The following is a 14,402-nucleotide window of genomic DNA, read 5'->3' as shown; positions in this document are numbered from 1 at the left end:
GTGAAGGACTAGGAGATCGAGTACACAAAGTTGTGTGTTGATCAAGTTCACCATAAGAGTAACAAAGATATTCGTTATGATTTACTAAAGGCTTAGTAAATATGATTACACTTACAAGATTAAGTGTAATTCTGAATTGTTTAAAGAGTTTAGATCAATAGTAGAACGAATAAGAAGAATCAAGTAGGCAGAAAGATAAAAGTTTCCCCATTCTAAGAAGAAGGGAGAGTAGCTTTTATGCTTTATGATAGGTTTGTAACATGCAAAGTTTGTATCTTAATTGATCCTCCAAGTGAGTCTTGGTACAATTGTATGTCCAAGAAGAGGAATCAAAGATTGAAGAAATGGTCAAATCAAGAAGTCAATCATACTTCGTTCCAAAACAAGTCTTAAAGTCAAGATTGTGACATTGAGTGAATAGTATTAAGAAGGTTTATAACATTCATCAATTGTGGAGAGTTGTGATGTCTTGGATAAGACAAAGACCAACTAGGACCAATTTATGAAGTGTTTTGATACAAGCTACACTAACTCTTGAAAAATTGTTTGTCAAGAAATGTTTATTGACAAAAGAATCTTATATGTCAAGGAGTCAGTGGGAGTCTTAATGGTCTCGAAAAGTTTCAAGATCAAATCAAATAAACCTTATCGATCATCACTAGCACACGAGTTAAGGTTTACAACCTATCGTGATGACATTATTTTGTTTCTATGCCATTCAAATTAAGTTAATTATGCATGCGAGTTCTATGAGTTCTCATTTTGAACGCATAAAAGGCAAAGCACCTTGATCAATGAAATGTACATTGACAAGAAAAAGGTGAGATGCTTAACTTATTTGAAGACGTGGTGGGCAGCTGTGCTATCATGAGGCAAGAAATCAAGATTAAGAAACTTTGATCCATATGAGTTTGAATTTGTCGTAAACTTTGGTTTTAACAAATTCACATGGATAGGAACAAATACACCATTTAAATCTAAGTGTCATAAGTTTTCCTCCTTCATGAAAATGATTGTGAGGAAATGCTTTCACTAAGAAAGATTTTAAAAGGATAGTGATTGTAAAATTGCATTCTCGAATTCAATTATGGTTATGGTATCCCTTTCCATAATTTGAATTGTGAGGTTTGGCAATTAGTCTTAATTGTTTAAGACACACATATGAACTATCGAAGGCAAAGGTGTACAAGTTCAAGAAGCCTTGATAAAAGATAATCAAAGCACTAAGTATTAGAAACATGGACTTAAGAAATTCAATAGGTATTGTCTTTCTGAAAGTTAAGATGTTTATGAATACATGTCGAAGCTAGTGGGAGCATAAGTGTTATGTTTTATAGTAATCATCATGATAGTGAGAGCATAAAAGTTATGATTGTATGATTATTATGGAAAGTTTTGCAAGTTGGCAATATTAATTATAGAAAAACAAGAGTTATACCTTGCAAAGTCGTAAGGGTTGTATAGTTGTTTTGCTATAATTAAGGGAGAGAATATTATGCTTCATTTCAAATCTAAAGGATTAGGTTGTGGAATGTTAATAAATTTAGTCAAAAGTACATAGTGTGTTCTTAAAATTTCGATTATGATTACAACATTCCTTTTTCACAATCCGATTTTAAGAACATAGCAAATAAAACATTGTGCATCGTGTCCCATACGCTTCGGGTATAGGATCGATTGCAAATGCTTTAATGTTTGACCATTCTAAAATTTTCCAAATGTCTAGCACATTTAGAGGGAAAAGGGACTAGAATCGGTTTTGACTAAAATAATTAAACAACTATCAAAGAACAATCCAAAGTTCGATGAGGATTGGTCGCTTGTGAGTAGTTGGAAGTATAGTATTGGAAATTATGGAAATGTTTCCATATTGGATGGACAATATTGACATCATTACAAATAGAAAAGATTCTATTCAGAATGAGTTGTCATGAGGAAAATATGGAAGCGTGTCCATATTAGGATTTGAATATTGAAAATCTATGACTAGATTATAAACGTTTATGCAAAAGGATGTTCAAAGGAATGTACTTTGAGTGAGAGACATCATATCTAAGGAATTTTCTTGTAACAATCTCCGATAGAGGACTTTATAATAGCATTAGCAATAGTCTTTGTGACTTTGGTGCAGTGACATTATGAAAGGATCGTTGCATAAAGTGTTAGAATCTAGCATATTCTATAAGTAGCGAGAATTTGATATTCTTACACTTAAGAAAATGGATTTGGAGTTGTAAAATGAGAATGATTGGAAATGTGTTCAATTTGTCTATTTCACAAAAGTAAGAACCGTAGGTAAACATTGTGTGCATGCTAGGAGCATGGGACAAGTGTTGTAATTCAAGTAAAAAGTTGATTACCCGAAACGACAAATAATGAGTAATCGATATGGTGATAAATAAAACGTGTTTTGTTTATACTCAAAGGTTTGAGGCCATATGGGATTAGTATTATTCTTGTGTTTCACCTTGCATGTTTTGACTTCCAGAATAATTGAGTTTATTAAGCATAATCGAATTATTCAAACGGGCCACAGTCGTTCATATGTTGGAAGTAGATATGAATGAAGACTGTCGTGAATTGGTGTGTGGATTGTCTAAAAGAGTATTAGACATAAGCAAATGTTTGCTGCAACGTTCATGAGTGCTTATGAATATGATTTGAGCATTGGATTAAACCCACTATCTCGAGTGATTAGTTGTATCTTGCTAATCGGTTGCACATTGATAATATGTATCTCGAGCATTGGAATTGTAATTATAAGATAATTGCAATTTGGGCCATGGATTGCCTTGTATTAAGGGATGGAATACAATTTGAAGATAATGATTATTTTTCCGGTAAACTTCAATAAATTTGATAATTTTAATGATTAACTTTATAATTTATTAATACTTGGTTACAGATAATATAACACAAAAAATATTTATATGAAATTTACCAAATGATTTTTTTTAAATTATTTGAATTTATGTAAAATATACTCCACATGTTTACATATTCTTCAAATATTATTAAAATAATAAATATGTTGAAAAATAAAATTAAAACTTGAATAATATAACTTAAAGTAAATAAGAAGTGGTTTGAAGATGATGGTTCAGTGTTGCGCCACGCAACACACGCATAACAAATTTTAAATTAGAAGTCTTTGAAAAAACAAAACACTTGTGAAAGGGCAACTGATATGCATGTGCTGCGCAACGCAACAAGAAGTGGTCATAAGTGTTTTTTTCTAAAAAAACAAATAGCACCTAAGTAACTGATATAACTAATATGATCATTTAAATTACGAAAGAATAAGGTGTTTCTGATTGCTTATTTTATATAATAAATTATTTTTGATAGAAATGCTTATAAACTTATATATATATATATATATATATATATATATATATATATATATATATATATATATATACATGTGTGTGTGTGTGTGGGGGGGGGGGGGGGTAAGTTCATGTGTTTCTTACATTTATCGTGTACTAGAATGCACCAATAGGAATTGAGTAAAATTAAATAATTATTTAATTAAATAAAGATAAATATTAAATGATTTTAATAATTGTATGTTTATTAAATGACTAGGTGTGAGATTCATGTATTACATTAGTTTAATTATAAAAAAACAAATATAAAATTTTAACAATTTGAAAAGTTTGAATTTATAAGAAAAATGAAAAAAATTTGAATTATTAAAATTAATGAGACTTTAATGTACTGAATACATTACATATAAAAACTCTTTCTAATAAATACTTTACATATATATTACCTTACACATTAAATGTGGAATTTTAATTTAATAAAATAAAAAATACAATAAAATGACAAGTGGAAAATAGAAATTTTAAAAATTCTAGAAAATGCCATGTGTCCAAATGAATGAGAAGAGGATATGTAGCAAAAAAACCTTCATTTATTATAGGATATATATCTATAATTATAATTCTCTTTTTATGGAAACTAATTAAATCCGTCATTAATGTCAACAATAAAGTTCTTTCAGAATGAATGTGCATCTAAGTTTTTATGTATGGATTTGTGTTTTGTTTATGGATCCACTCACTTAAAATAACAAAGTTGCATGAAATATGAAGAACAAAAGTGTATTCTTCTAGAACACACTATCATTCTGTTAGAATACACTGTCATTCTGTTAAAATATATTCTCATTCTTGTAGAATAAACTCTAATTCTGCTAGAATACACTCTTGTTCTCAATGTTCTAGGCTACTTTGTTGTATTTTGAGTGAATGAGTCATGAAACAAAATATGAACCCATACATAAAAACCTAGATGCGAATTTATTTTGAAAGAATATTATTACCGATATTAATGATGAATATAATTAGTTTACATTAAAAAATCAATAATTATGGATATCATTTAATATACACTAGCCGTCTACCCGCGCAAAGCGGCGGGGCACGTGAGTTCTTTCGGTGATATGTTTCCATTACAAAATTGTTATGTTAAAAAAAAGTACATGTTGAAGACAATATAATCAAACTATGGTGTTATTTGTTACATCATGCATCAAATAACCAATAAAAAGCAACCAATCAAAACGACACAAAATATTAATCGTGCAATACTTCTTTATACACCACATTTGCTGTATAAACCCCATCACCTTTTGAATTTTCGTTAGGGTTTACTAATACTTTTGTATTGCAACGTGAAACCCCTCTGGACAATGCAACATAAAGTTGTCCATGCGAGAATACTGGTTCTGGAAGATAGATACCTACATATGGAATTGTTTGTCCCTGAGCTTTATTGATTGTCATTGCAAAGCACAATCGAATAGGAAACTGTTTCCTCATTAGAGGATCGATGGTTGCTACTAATTGCTTGTAACTGGTATTGGTTTCATATCGATGGATGTGGATTCGCATATGAAATCAATTGTGTTCGCATCTATGAAATCAGTTCGCATATGACATCAATTGAGTTCGCATTTGGTTTTGTGGGTCAAAACAGTTCGCATAAGAAGTTCACGATTTGTTTGAGGTTAATTGATTTTGATTTCGCAAGCTTGGAGTCGGAGATCTGGATTGTGTTCGCATCTATAGAATGCGAGGAGAATTTAATGGTGATATTCAGTTCGCATTTGGTGACACAAGTACGTGGTTGATGATTTTTGGTTGGTTCGCATTTGAAATTAGTGGGTTTCGCATTTGGGTTCGTATCTGGGTTTCTCAAACAACTGAAATGCGAATATGAGACAACTGATTAATTTCTCAGTTAATGCGATGAAATGCGAATGAACTCAAAGACGGATGGATGCAAGATGCGAAGAATTTGAATGAAAATGCGAAGTTTTTAATGTATAAATGCGAATTGGGGAAGAAAGCTTAGAGTTTCGCATTTGGCACCTGATCTTTTCAAGAAATAATATAAGTGGTCCAACTTCGCAAAATGGGGTCATTTAATCAGAAAATCGATCATTCTTCAAATATGACATTTAATCAGAAAATCGATCTAAAAATGAGACATTTGGTGTTTATCGATTTTTCAGGGTCGACGGGTTGTATGAAAAGCGAAGGCTGAGTAATTGAAAATTAGAGGATCGATGGTTGCTACTAATTACTTGTAACTGGTATTGGTTTCATATCGATGGATGTGGATTCGCATATGAAATCAATTGTGTTCGCATCTATGAAATCAGTTCGCATATGACATCAATTGAGTTCGCATTTGGTTTTGTGGGTCAAAACAGTTCGCATAAGAAGTTCACGATTTGTTTGAGGTTAATTGATTTTGATTTCGCAAGCTTGGAGTCGGAGATCTGGATTGTGTTCGCATCTATAGAATGCGAGGAGAATTTAATGGTGATATTCAGTTCGCATTTGGTGACACAAGTACGTGGTTGATGATTTTTGGTTGGTTCGCATTTGAAATCAGTGGGTTTCGCATTTGGGTTCGTATCTGGGTTTCTCAAACAACTGAAATGCGAATATGAGACAACTGATTAATTTCTCAGTTAATGCGATGAAATGCGAATGAACTCAAAGACGGATGGATGCAAGATGCGAAGAATTTGAATGAAAATGCGAAGTTTTTAATGTATAAATGCGAATTGGGGAAGAAAGCTTAGAGTTTCGCATTTGGCACCTGATCTTTTCAAGAAATAATATAAGTGGTCCAACTTCGCAAAATGGGGTCATTTAATCAGAAAATCGATCATTCTTCAAATATGACATTTAATCAAAAAATCGATCTAAAAATGAGACATTTGGTGTTTATCGATTTTTCAGGGTCGACGGGTTGTATGAAAAGCGAAGGCTGAGTAATTGAAAATTAGAGGATCGATGGTTGCTACTAATTGCTTGTAACTGGTATTGGTTTCATATCGATGGATGTGGATTCGCATATGAAATCAATTGTGTTCGCATCTATGAAATCAGTTCGCATATGACATCAATTGAGTTCGCATTTGGTTTTGTGGGTCAAAACAGTTCGCATAAGAAGTTCACGATTTGTTTGAGGTTAATTGATTTTGATTTCGCAAGCTTGGAGTCGGAGATCTGGATTGTGTTCGCATCTATAGAATGCGAGGAGAATTTAATGGTGATATTCAGTTCGCATTTGGTGACACAAGTACGTGGTTGATGATTTTTGGTTGGTTCGCATTTGAAATCAGTGGGTTTCGCATTTGGGTTCGTATCTGGGTTTCTCAAACAACTGAAATGCGAATATGAGACAACTGATTAATTTCTCAGTTAATGCGATGAAATGCGAATGAACTCAAAGACGGATGGATGCAAGATGCGAAGAATTTGAATGAAAATGCGAAGTTTTTAATGTATAAATGCGAATTGGGGAAGAAAGCTTAGAGTTTCGCATTTGGCACCTGATCTTTTCAAGAAATAATATAAGTGGTCCAACTTCGCAAAATGGGGTCATTTAATCAGAAAATCGATCATTCTTCAAATATGACATTTAATCAAAAAATCGATCTAAAAATGAGACATTTGGTGTTTATCGATTTTTCAGGGTCGACGGGTTGTATGAAAAGCGAAGGCTGAGTAATTGAAAATTAGAGGATCGATGGTTGCTACTAATTGCTTGTAACTGGTATTGGTTTCATATCGATGGATGTGGATTCGCATATGAAATCAATTGTGTTCGCATCTATGAAATCAGTTCGCATATGACATCAATTGAGTTCGCATTTGGTTTTGTGGGTCAAAACAGTTCGCATAAGAAGTTCACGATTTGTTTGAGGTTAATTGATTTTGATTTCGCAAGCTTGGAGTCGGAGATCTGGATTGTGTTCGCATCTATAGAATGCGAGGAGAATTTAATGGTGATATTCAGTTCGCATTTGGTGACACAAGTACGTGGTTGATGATTTTTGGTTGGTTCGCATTTGAAATCAGTGGGTTTCGCATTTGGGTTCGTATCTGGGTTTCTCAAACAACTGAAATGCGAATATGAGACAACTGATTAATTTCTCAGTTAATGCGATGAAATGCGAATGAACTCAAAGACGGATGGATGCAAGATGCGAAGAATTTGAATGAAAATGCGAAGTTTTTAATGTATAAATGCGAATTGGGGAAGAAAGCTTAGAGTTTCGCATTTGGCACCTGATCTTTTCAAGAAATAATATAAGTGGTCCAACTTCGCAAAATGGGGTCATTTAATCAGAAAATCGATCATTCTTCAAATATGACATTTAATCAGAAAATCGATCTAAAAATGAGACATTTGGTGTTTATCGATTTTTCAGGGTCGACGGGTTGTATGAAAAGCGAAGGCTGAGTAATTGAAAATTAGAGGATCGATGGTTGCTACTAATTACTTGTAACTGGTATTGGTTTCATATCGATGGATGTGGATTCGCATATGAAATCAATTGTGTTCGCATCTATGAAATCAGTTCGCATATGACATCAATTGAGTTCGCATTTGGTTTTGTGGGTCAAAACAGTTCGCATAAGAAGTTCACGATTTGTTTGAGGTTAATTGATTTTGATTTCGCAAGCTTGGAGTCGGAGATCTGGATTGTGTTCGCATCTATAGAATGCGAGGAGAATTTAATGGTGATATTCAGTTCGCATTTGGTGACACAAGTACGTGGTTGATGATTTTTGGTTGGTTCGCATTTGAAATCAGTGGGTTTCGCATTTGGGTTCGTATCTGGGTTTCTCAAACAACTGAAATGCGAATATGAGACAACTGATTAATTTCTCAGTTAATGCGATGAAATGCGAATGAACTCAAAGACGGATGGATGCAAGATGCGAAGAATTTGAATGAAAATGCGAAGTTTTTAATGTATAAATGCGAATTGGGGAAGAAAGCTTAGAGTTTCGCATATAAATGAAAGTACGATGCTATTCCTTGTATTTAGTTGTTTTCAATGCAAAGAATAAGATAAAATGGAAGTACGGTATTAGCTAATCTGCAATTGCATTCAAATATTAAGAATATTGATAATACCAAATGTGCAATTTGGGTTAAAAAAAACTTAACTTGAGCTTGTAAGGGGAGATAATTCTCTAGAATAAAATCACTCTTTCTTTTAATCGTGAGAATCACAATCAGTTGAACTGTTGAAGAGATGAAGTAACAGGTCGTGCTTCGAAAAAATGAGAGAGTGGACATCAAATGAAAAAATTATCCAAAACCTATAAATCAGATAAACTAAAACAACTTAAAAAAATAATAAAATTCTTACAATCCAAAAACAAAACCAAGATGAATTAAACACAATAATCATAGTCAAGTTTTGAAATATATTGAATTAACTTGAACCAATATTCTGCACATTGGGTGTTAGGCAATATACTCCTGCAAAAAATAATGTAAAACAAGCTCATAAATTGTGAATAAAATAAACAACTAACCCTAAAACTGGTTGGAAATAGTGTGTGCTGATCTCATCAAATAATCTGGCATTTATGAATAGCTCTAAATAATCTTAAACAACATAGGTGAGTGTAAGAATCGATATATCCATGAAACACAGAGTAAAATCATTATATGACAATTAAGTAAAACTAAAAAAAAACATGGAACAGAGAATTTGATAGAACTATTTACCTGGATAGTGGTGAAGATGGAGATGGTTAGTGAAGGCTTCAACGTTGGGGTTTAATTAGAGTGTGAATACAAAGATAGGGGAGAAGACAAAGATGGTAGACGATGGTGGTGAGGTCATGATAACAGTTCGATTTCTGTGATTTTCACCCAATTCATAACAAAAATTGTTATTTTTCTTGAAAACAAACATTAATTAAATGGATAAGGATTCAACAACTACAGTAAAATGATAGAGTAATAAGATATTTCCTTCATTAACTGGAGTCCATATCAGTACAGATAGTTGAAGATATACCTGAATTGATACAGATAGTTGAGAAATGTCAAAAGGACACAAATACCCTTAGTACCACTTAAACAAGAAAGCTTTACTCTAGATACACTTATACAAGAATATTTAATATACAAATGATTACCCAAAATGTAGACAAACATCAGAACCTGAAATGGAGAGGAAACACCGGAAATTGAGAGTAAACATTGACGATTATGTGATAAATGACTGAAAAGAACACTTTAAAATTGCTAACAAAAACCTGTATTGTTAGAGAACGTTTGTAAATTAATAGTGTTTGCCTCCTGGTTCTGCAATAGAGAGAGAGAGAGAGAGAGAGAGAGAGAGATGGTTGGAGACCTATGACCACAAAAAGAGAATATGTGTGTGCATATGGCTTAAAGAGCACTAACCTTGAAATCGTGTTGGATCCTGGTCCACTGTGACACTTGTTGTGAAAATGGTTGTCTGAGGTTTCTAGAGAGTCGAGTGCGACCAGCTGTGAGTAGTAGATGGTTAGGTCTCCAGGTATGTGTGTAAAATGCGTAACACTTACGACCTCACAGATAAGAAATTTTTTGCAGTCAATTGGTCATATAAGGGGATGGGGCAGAGATATGAAGAAAAAGATTCGTTCTAGACTTGACCGGTGCAATCGATCAAAATCAAATAATTAGAGAATAGAACAGTAGCATATGCTAGATGTCGAGAGATGGGGGTTGTGAACGGTGGTAAGATGAAGTGCGATGATGATGAAGGTGGCCTGTTTGATGGTAGTGAAGGTTATGTGACAACAAAGTTTACTGATGGTGTTGTGATGTTCGATATTCGGGTTTCTAAAGGAGATATGCAAGAGAAGAGAAAGGCAGAGGTGTTTAGCAGCGACTGTAATGGTCTCAGTGGTCAAGGTGTGGTGGGTAACTGCGTCGAATATGGGAGGAATTTTAGAGTATTTAATAGAGAGGGAGAGAGTTCAAGGAGAGAAGAGATGGCGACTCATCTAGGGTTATTCTACAAGGAAGGGCTATAGATACTAAGATAAGAGATGATATATAAAGTTTATCTATAGACCGATTCAATTGGCAAAATCTGAGGAAGACGGGTTCTTCTTTGACCAGTTCAATTTGAAGAAGAAAGCCAAAGCCTATGTACGTAATTCATGTTAACCGCGTAAGATTTGGTATTTTTCTATGCATAAACTCATTGTAAATAGCGTAATAAGGGTTATACTTAAAAAATATTATTATTATATTGAATCTATTTATGGAAATAGTTGGATTTCTATTATAAGGTAGTATAGATATATAAATAATAAAAGTTATAAATTGATATTTCTTTTTTTAGAGTGTTTGGATTAAGACAAAATATAAAAAATACAAACATACATATTTAAGTCTATTTAGTATACAAACATATCATCTCTAATAAATGAATGTTATTTTGGCCACTTATCACACTCTCATTCAATTGCCAAATATCATTTTGTAGTTATTTTGAATTATTTTTTTTAATTTTCACATGTTATTTTATAAGTTTTTATAGTTTATTAAATTCCACATGTAATAATTGCAATAAATGTACTAATAAATGAATATCAATTTAATTAATGAACTTAATTTTTAATTTAAAATTTCATAAAACTAAAACTCATTAATTTCTTTTATTTATTTAAATTATTTGCTTAAATTTAAACGATAAAAGCATTTTTTTTATAATAATTTTATTATTTCTATAAATTCAAAGTTTTTAAATATTTTGAAATTTATATTTAATTTTTTTTAAATTAACCTTTGGTATACAACGAAAAACAAAAAAGGATCTCCTTATTATTTTCTTTTTAAGTTAACAAGAAAATTTCACTTTTAAAACTAGTAAAAACCTATTTTAGAAAATACTTATTAACTTTTCAAACATTTTTTGATAATTTTTTTTTAAAACTAAAAAATCAATAAATATTTTTCAAATTAAATCTCAAAACACCCTCTCAAATAAAAATATAAAATCATCTGCTATATTGCAAATAGCTTTTGTGATATTGATTTATTTATTTTTCATTTCGCGATAAACATATATCCTGTTCAAACCAGTCTTTCTCCACTCCACTTTGCCCTACTCCCCCGTTTCCCCCTTCTCAGCTGAGCCTGTGCTATCAGTCAAAGCTCTCTCTCTTTCTCTCAGGTATGTGGCACAAACTCATCTCTCCCACGAACAAACCTTGTAAGAATTTGATTCTGAGCCCTACGTTTACTTGTAGATTTTGTCCCCTAATGTTGCGTCATCGATGATGTAGAATCTCATTTTGAGGACCTGAATCATCTCATCCCCGTGTATCTTCTATATCTTTATTTGATTTGAACATGCATTGAATTGCCAAGTCTTGTTATCTGATATGGATGTGACATGCATCCTGACAAAATCGAGCAGATGCAATTCTAGTATTCCGTGATGAATGGATTTAAGTTGTCTGAGTTCACACGCTGTTTTCAAATAAGTTTTTTTGAAATGAAACTGCTATGCATGCTGTTTGCGAATTGGAGGCATCAACGTCAGTGTAGTGGTGTTGTTGTACCTGTTACTCCGTCTGTGAAAGAAGGAGACTATTCCTTTTCAAAGTTAAGATTTATAGTTCAAATCCTGTATGGATCTTCCTTTGAAATTACATTTATGTCAATTTTGAGTCTAAAACGAAGCTTTCTGAACATTCAGAAGTTGAAATGTGGATTTCTTTTAAGATGGATGTGTGGAGTTTAGTACAGATATTATCCAAAATCGTAGTGTAGCTTCTTTTCTTAACAAATGGCATTTTCTTATTTGTGTCTAGTGTTACACTTGTCCTCTTGATTATTATCAAGATTCAATCCCCCTTTTTCCCACCATTTTCTTTATTTACTTCACATTTTTCTTTAGGTGCTTTATTTCCTATGGCGTTTGCAAATTTTCATGGACTTAGAGCTCTGCAAATTTCTTCACGAGAAAGCATTTTCAACCATGGAAGCTGCCACACACGAACTGATACATCCAACAGTAGATGTTTTGCTGTCAAGGCTTGCAGTAAGAAACCTGATCAAAACATTCATCTTGAATCTAAGGTAAATTTATATGAAGCTCTCTACTTCATCATACTTTTCTGTGATTACAGATTCTCGTATCCTAGCTGTTTTCTGCATATTTAACATTATCTCAATTTGATCTGAAGGTCTATATAGTTGTATATTGAGTATTGAATGTTTAATTGCAAATTTGCAATGTAGATTAACATGTTCTCCTCAAATTTCATCATTGAATGGCCAATAACCAAAAGGGGTAGTGAATTAGTAATAAATTCGTTATTTCATTTTGTCTATATGGATAACCTTCTTTTCTCCTATAAACAAAGACCTTTTTTGATTTAACAAAGAACATTCTCTATATATGAGTTTATTTACCAATTTTCTCTTACAAACATCTACTTAGTGATACATCCCTCAAAAAATTGCAACATATGGTTCAAATGAAGTTTTCAGCTTTTATCAAATGTCCCAAATACCCTTTATAAACCCCACCAATTGTAAAGTTACCAATGTGCAAATTTTACAAGAAAACATTCGAATTCAAAATGGATTTTTTACAATTCAAAGAGAATGGAGAGAGAGAGAGAGAGAGAGAGTAGATATTGTTATTACTTATCACTTATTACTTATTACTTATTACTTCCCTTAGCTAACTTATTTGCATGCAATATACAAGAACGTTGTTTAACTATCGTCAAATGTCTAAACTACCCTTCAACGAAATACAAAATAGGTTCAACTATTATATCTTTTTAAGCATTAAGATGTTTGTCATCTTGTTGATGTTATGTTAGGTATTTGAAACTTTTGAAGTTATTATATGATGTTATATACTCCTATAAAAAGCATGAAATTAAAGTTATGTTAACAAAAGCAATTTCAGTTAAATTGGGTGTTGGACAGTGTGAAATGGGATGAAAAGGGTTTGGCTGTGGCTATAGCTCAAAATGTTGATTCAGGGGCAATTTTAATGCAAGGATTTGCCAATAGGGATGCACTTGCTACCACAATTGCTTCCAAAAAAGCAACTTTTTATAGCAGATCAAGATCTTCATTGTGGATAAAAGGAGAAACTTCTCTTAATTTCATCAATGTTCATGATATCTTCCTTGATTGTGATCGTGATTCTGTATGTTCTTTTCTTTCAATGCATGTAATAGTAATCTACTTTCTTTAATTCGTTTGTTTGTTACTATAAGTTTATAACATCTTACTTTTGTTTCTTTCTTTCTTTTACTTGGAAAATTTTATGCAGTTATATAAATTTCATTCAAATATAAAGCAGTTTTCAGTGTTGTTATAATTGGATAGATCTTTCAAAGTATAATGACTTATTTATTTATTTGTTTACTTCCTTGCAATGAAATCGTTATGAAAATTGATGTTTGCATATTTCTACAACGAATGGATATGATTCTTAGTTATGTTATTTATGGAAATGTTAGGAATTTACCAAATAGGGAGAGTTTCTCATCGCCCAAGTTTCAATTGGACAGAAACTTGGAATCATGCAACGTGGATGCACGATGAATGAGAAATTACGTATTTGGAAATTAGACTAATTCATTGACAAAGTGTCAAGCGAAGGACTAGGAGATCGAGTACACAAAGTTGTGTGTTGATCAAGTTCACCATAAGAGTAACAAAGATATTCGTTATGATTTACTAAAGGCTTAGTAAATATGATTACACTTACAAGATTAAGTGTAATTCTGAATTGTTTAAAGAGTTTAGATCAATAGTAGAACGAATAAGAAGAATCAAGTAGGCAGAAAGATAAAAGTTTCCCCATTCTAAGAAGAAGGGAGAGTAGCTTTTATGCTTTATGATAGGTTTGTAACATGCAAAGTTTGTATCTTAATTGATCCTCCAAGTGAGTCTTGGTACAATTGTATGTCCAAGAAGAGGAATCAAAGATTGAAGAAATGGTCAAATCAAGAAGTCAATCATACTTCGTTCCAAAACAAGTCTTAAAGTCAAGATTGTGACATTGAGTGAATAGTATTAAGAAGGTTTATAAC

General features: G+C 32.2%; 1 long non-coding RNA gene and 1 pseudogene across 2 annotated transcripts; one reads left to right on the top strand and one right to left on the bottom strand.

Annotated features, from left to right (window-relative positions):
- Nucleotides 1–8,594: 8,594 nt before the first annotated feature.
- Nucleotides 8,595–10,447, bottom strand: LOC145015840 (uncharacterized). 2 transcript variants are annotated; one of them, XR_013666070.1, is made up of 4 exons: nucleotides 9,745–10,445; nucleotides 9,474–9,642; nucleotides 9,058–9,352; nucleotides 8,595–8,805 (listed from the first exon to the last, which is right to left on the bottom strand). It is a non-coding gene; the product is annotated as an uncharacterized LOC145015840 (long non-coding RNA). The 2 variants fall into 2 exon arrangements; XR_013666069.1 differs by having other exon boundaries at nucleotides 9,058–9,642; nucleotides 9,745–10,447.
- A 936-nt stretch (nucleotides 10,448–11,383) lies between these two features.
- LOC145016986 (histidine biosynthesis bifunctional protein hisIE, chloroplastic pseudogene) lies at nucleotides 11,384–13,684 on the top strand (annotated as a pseudogene).
- Nucleotides 13,685–14,402: the final 718 nt, after the last annotated feature.

This window comes from Lactuca saligna, chromosome 9 (assembly GCF_052625555.1).
Source record: "Lactuca saligna cultivar CGN05327 chromosome 9, ASM5262555v1, whole genome shotgun sequence".
NCBI lineage: Eukaryota > Viridiplantae > Streptophyta > Magnoliopsida > Asterales > Asteraceae > Lactuca > Lactuca saligna.
This window is presented reverse-complemented; position numbering and strand designations above follow the sequence as displayed.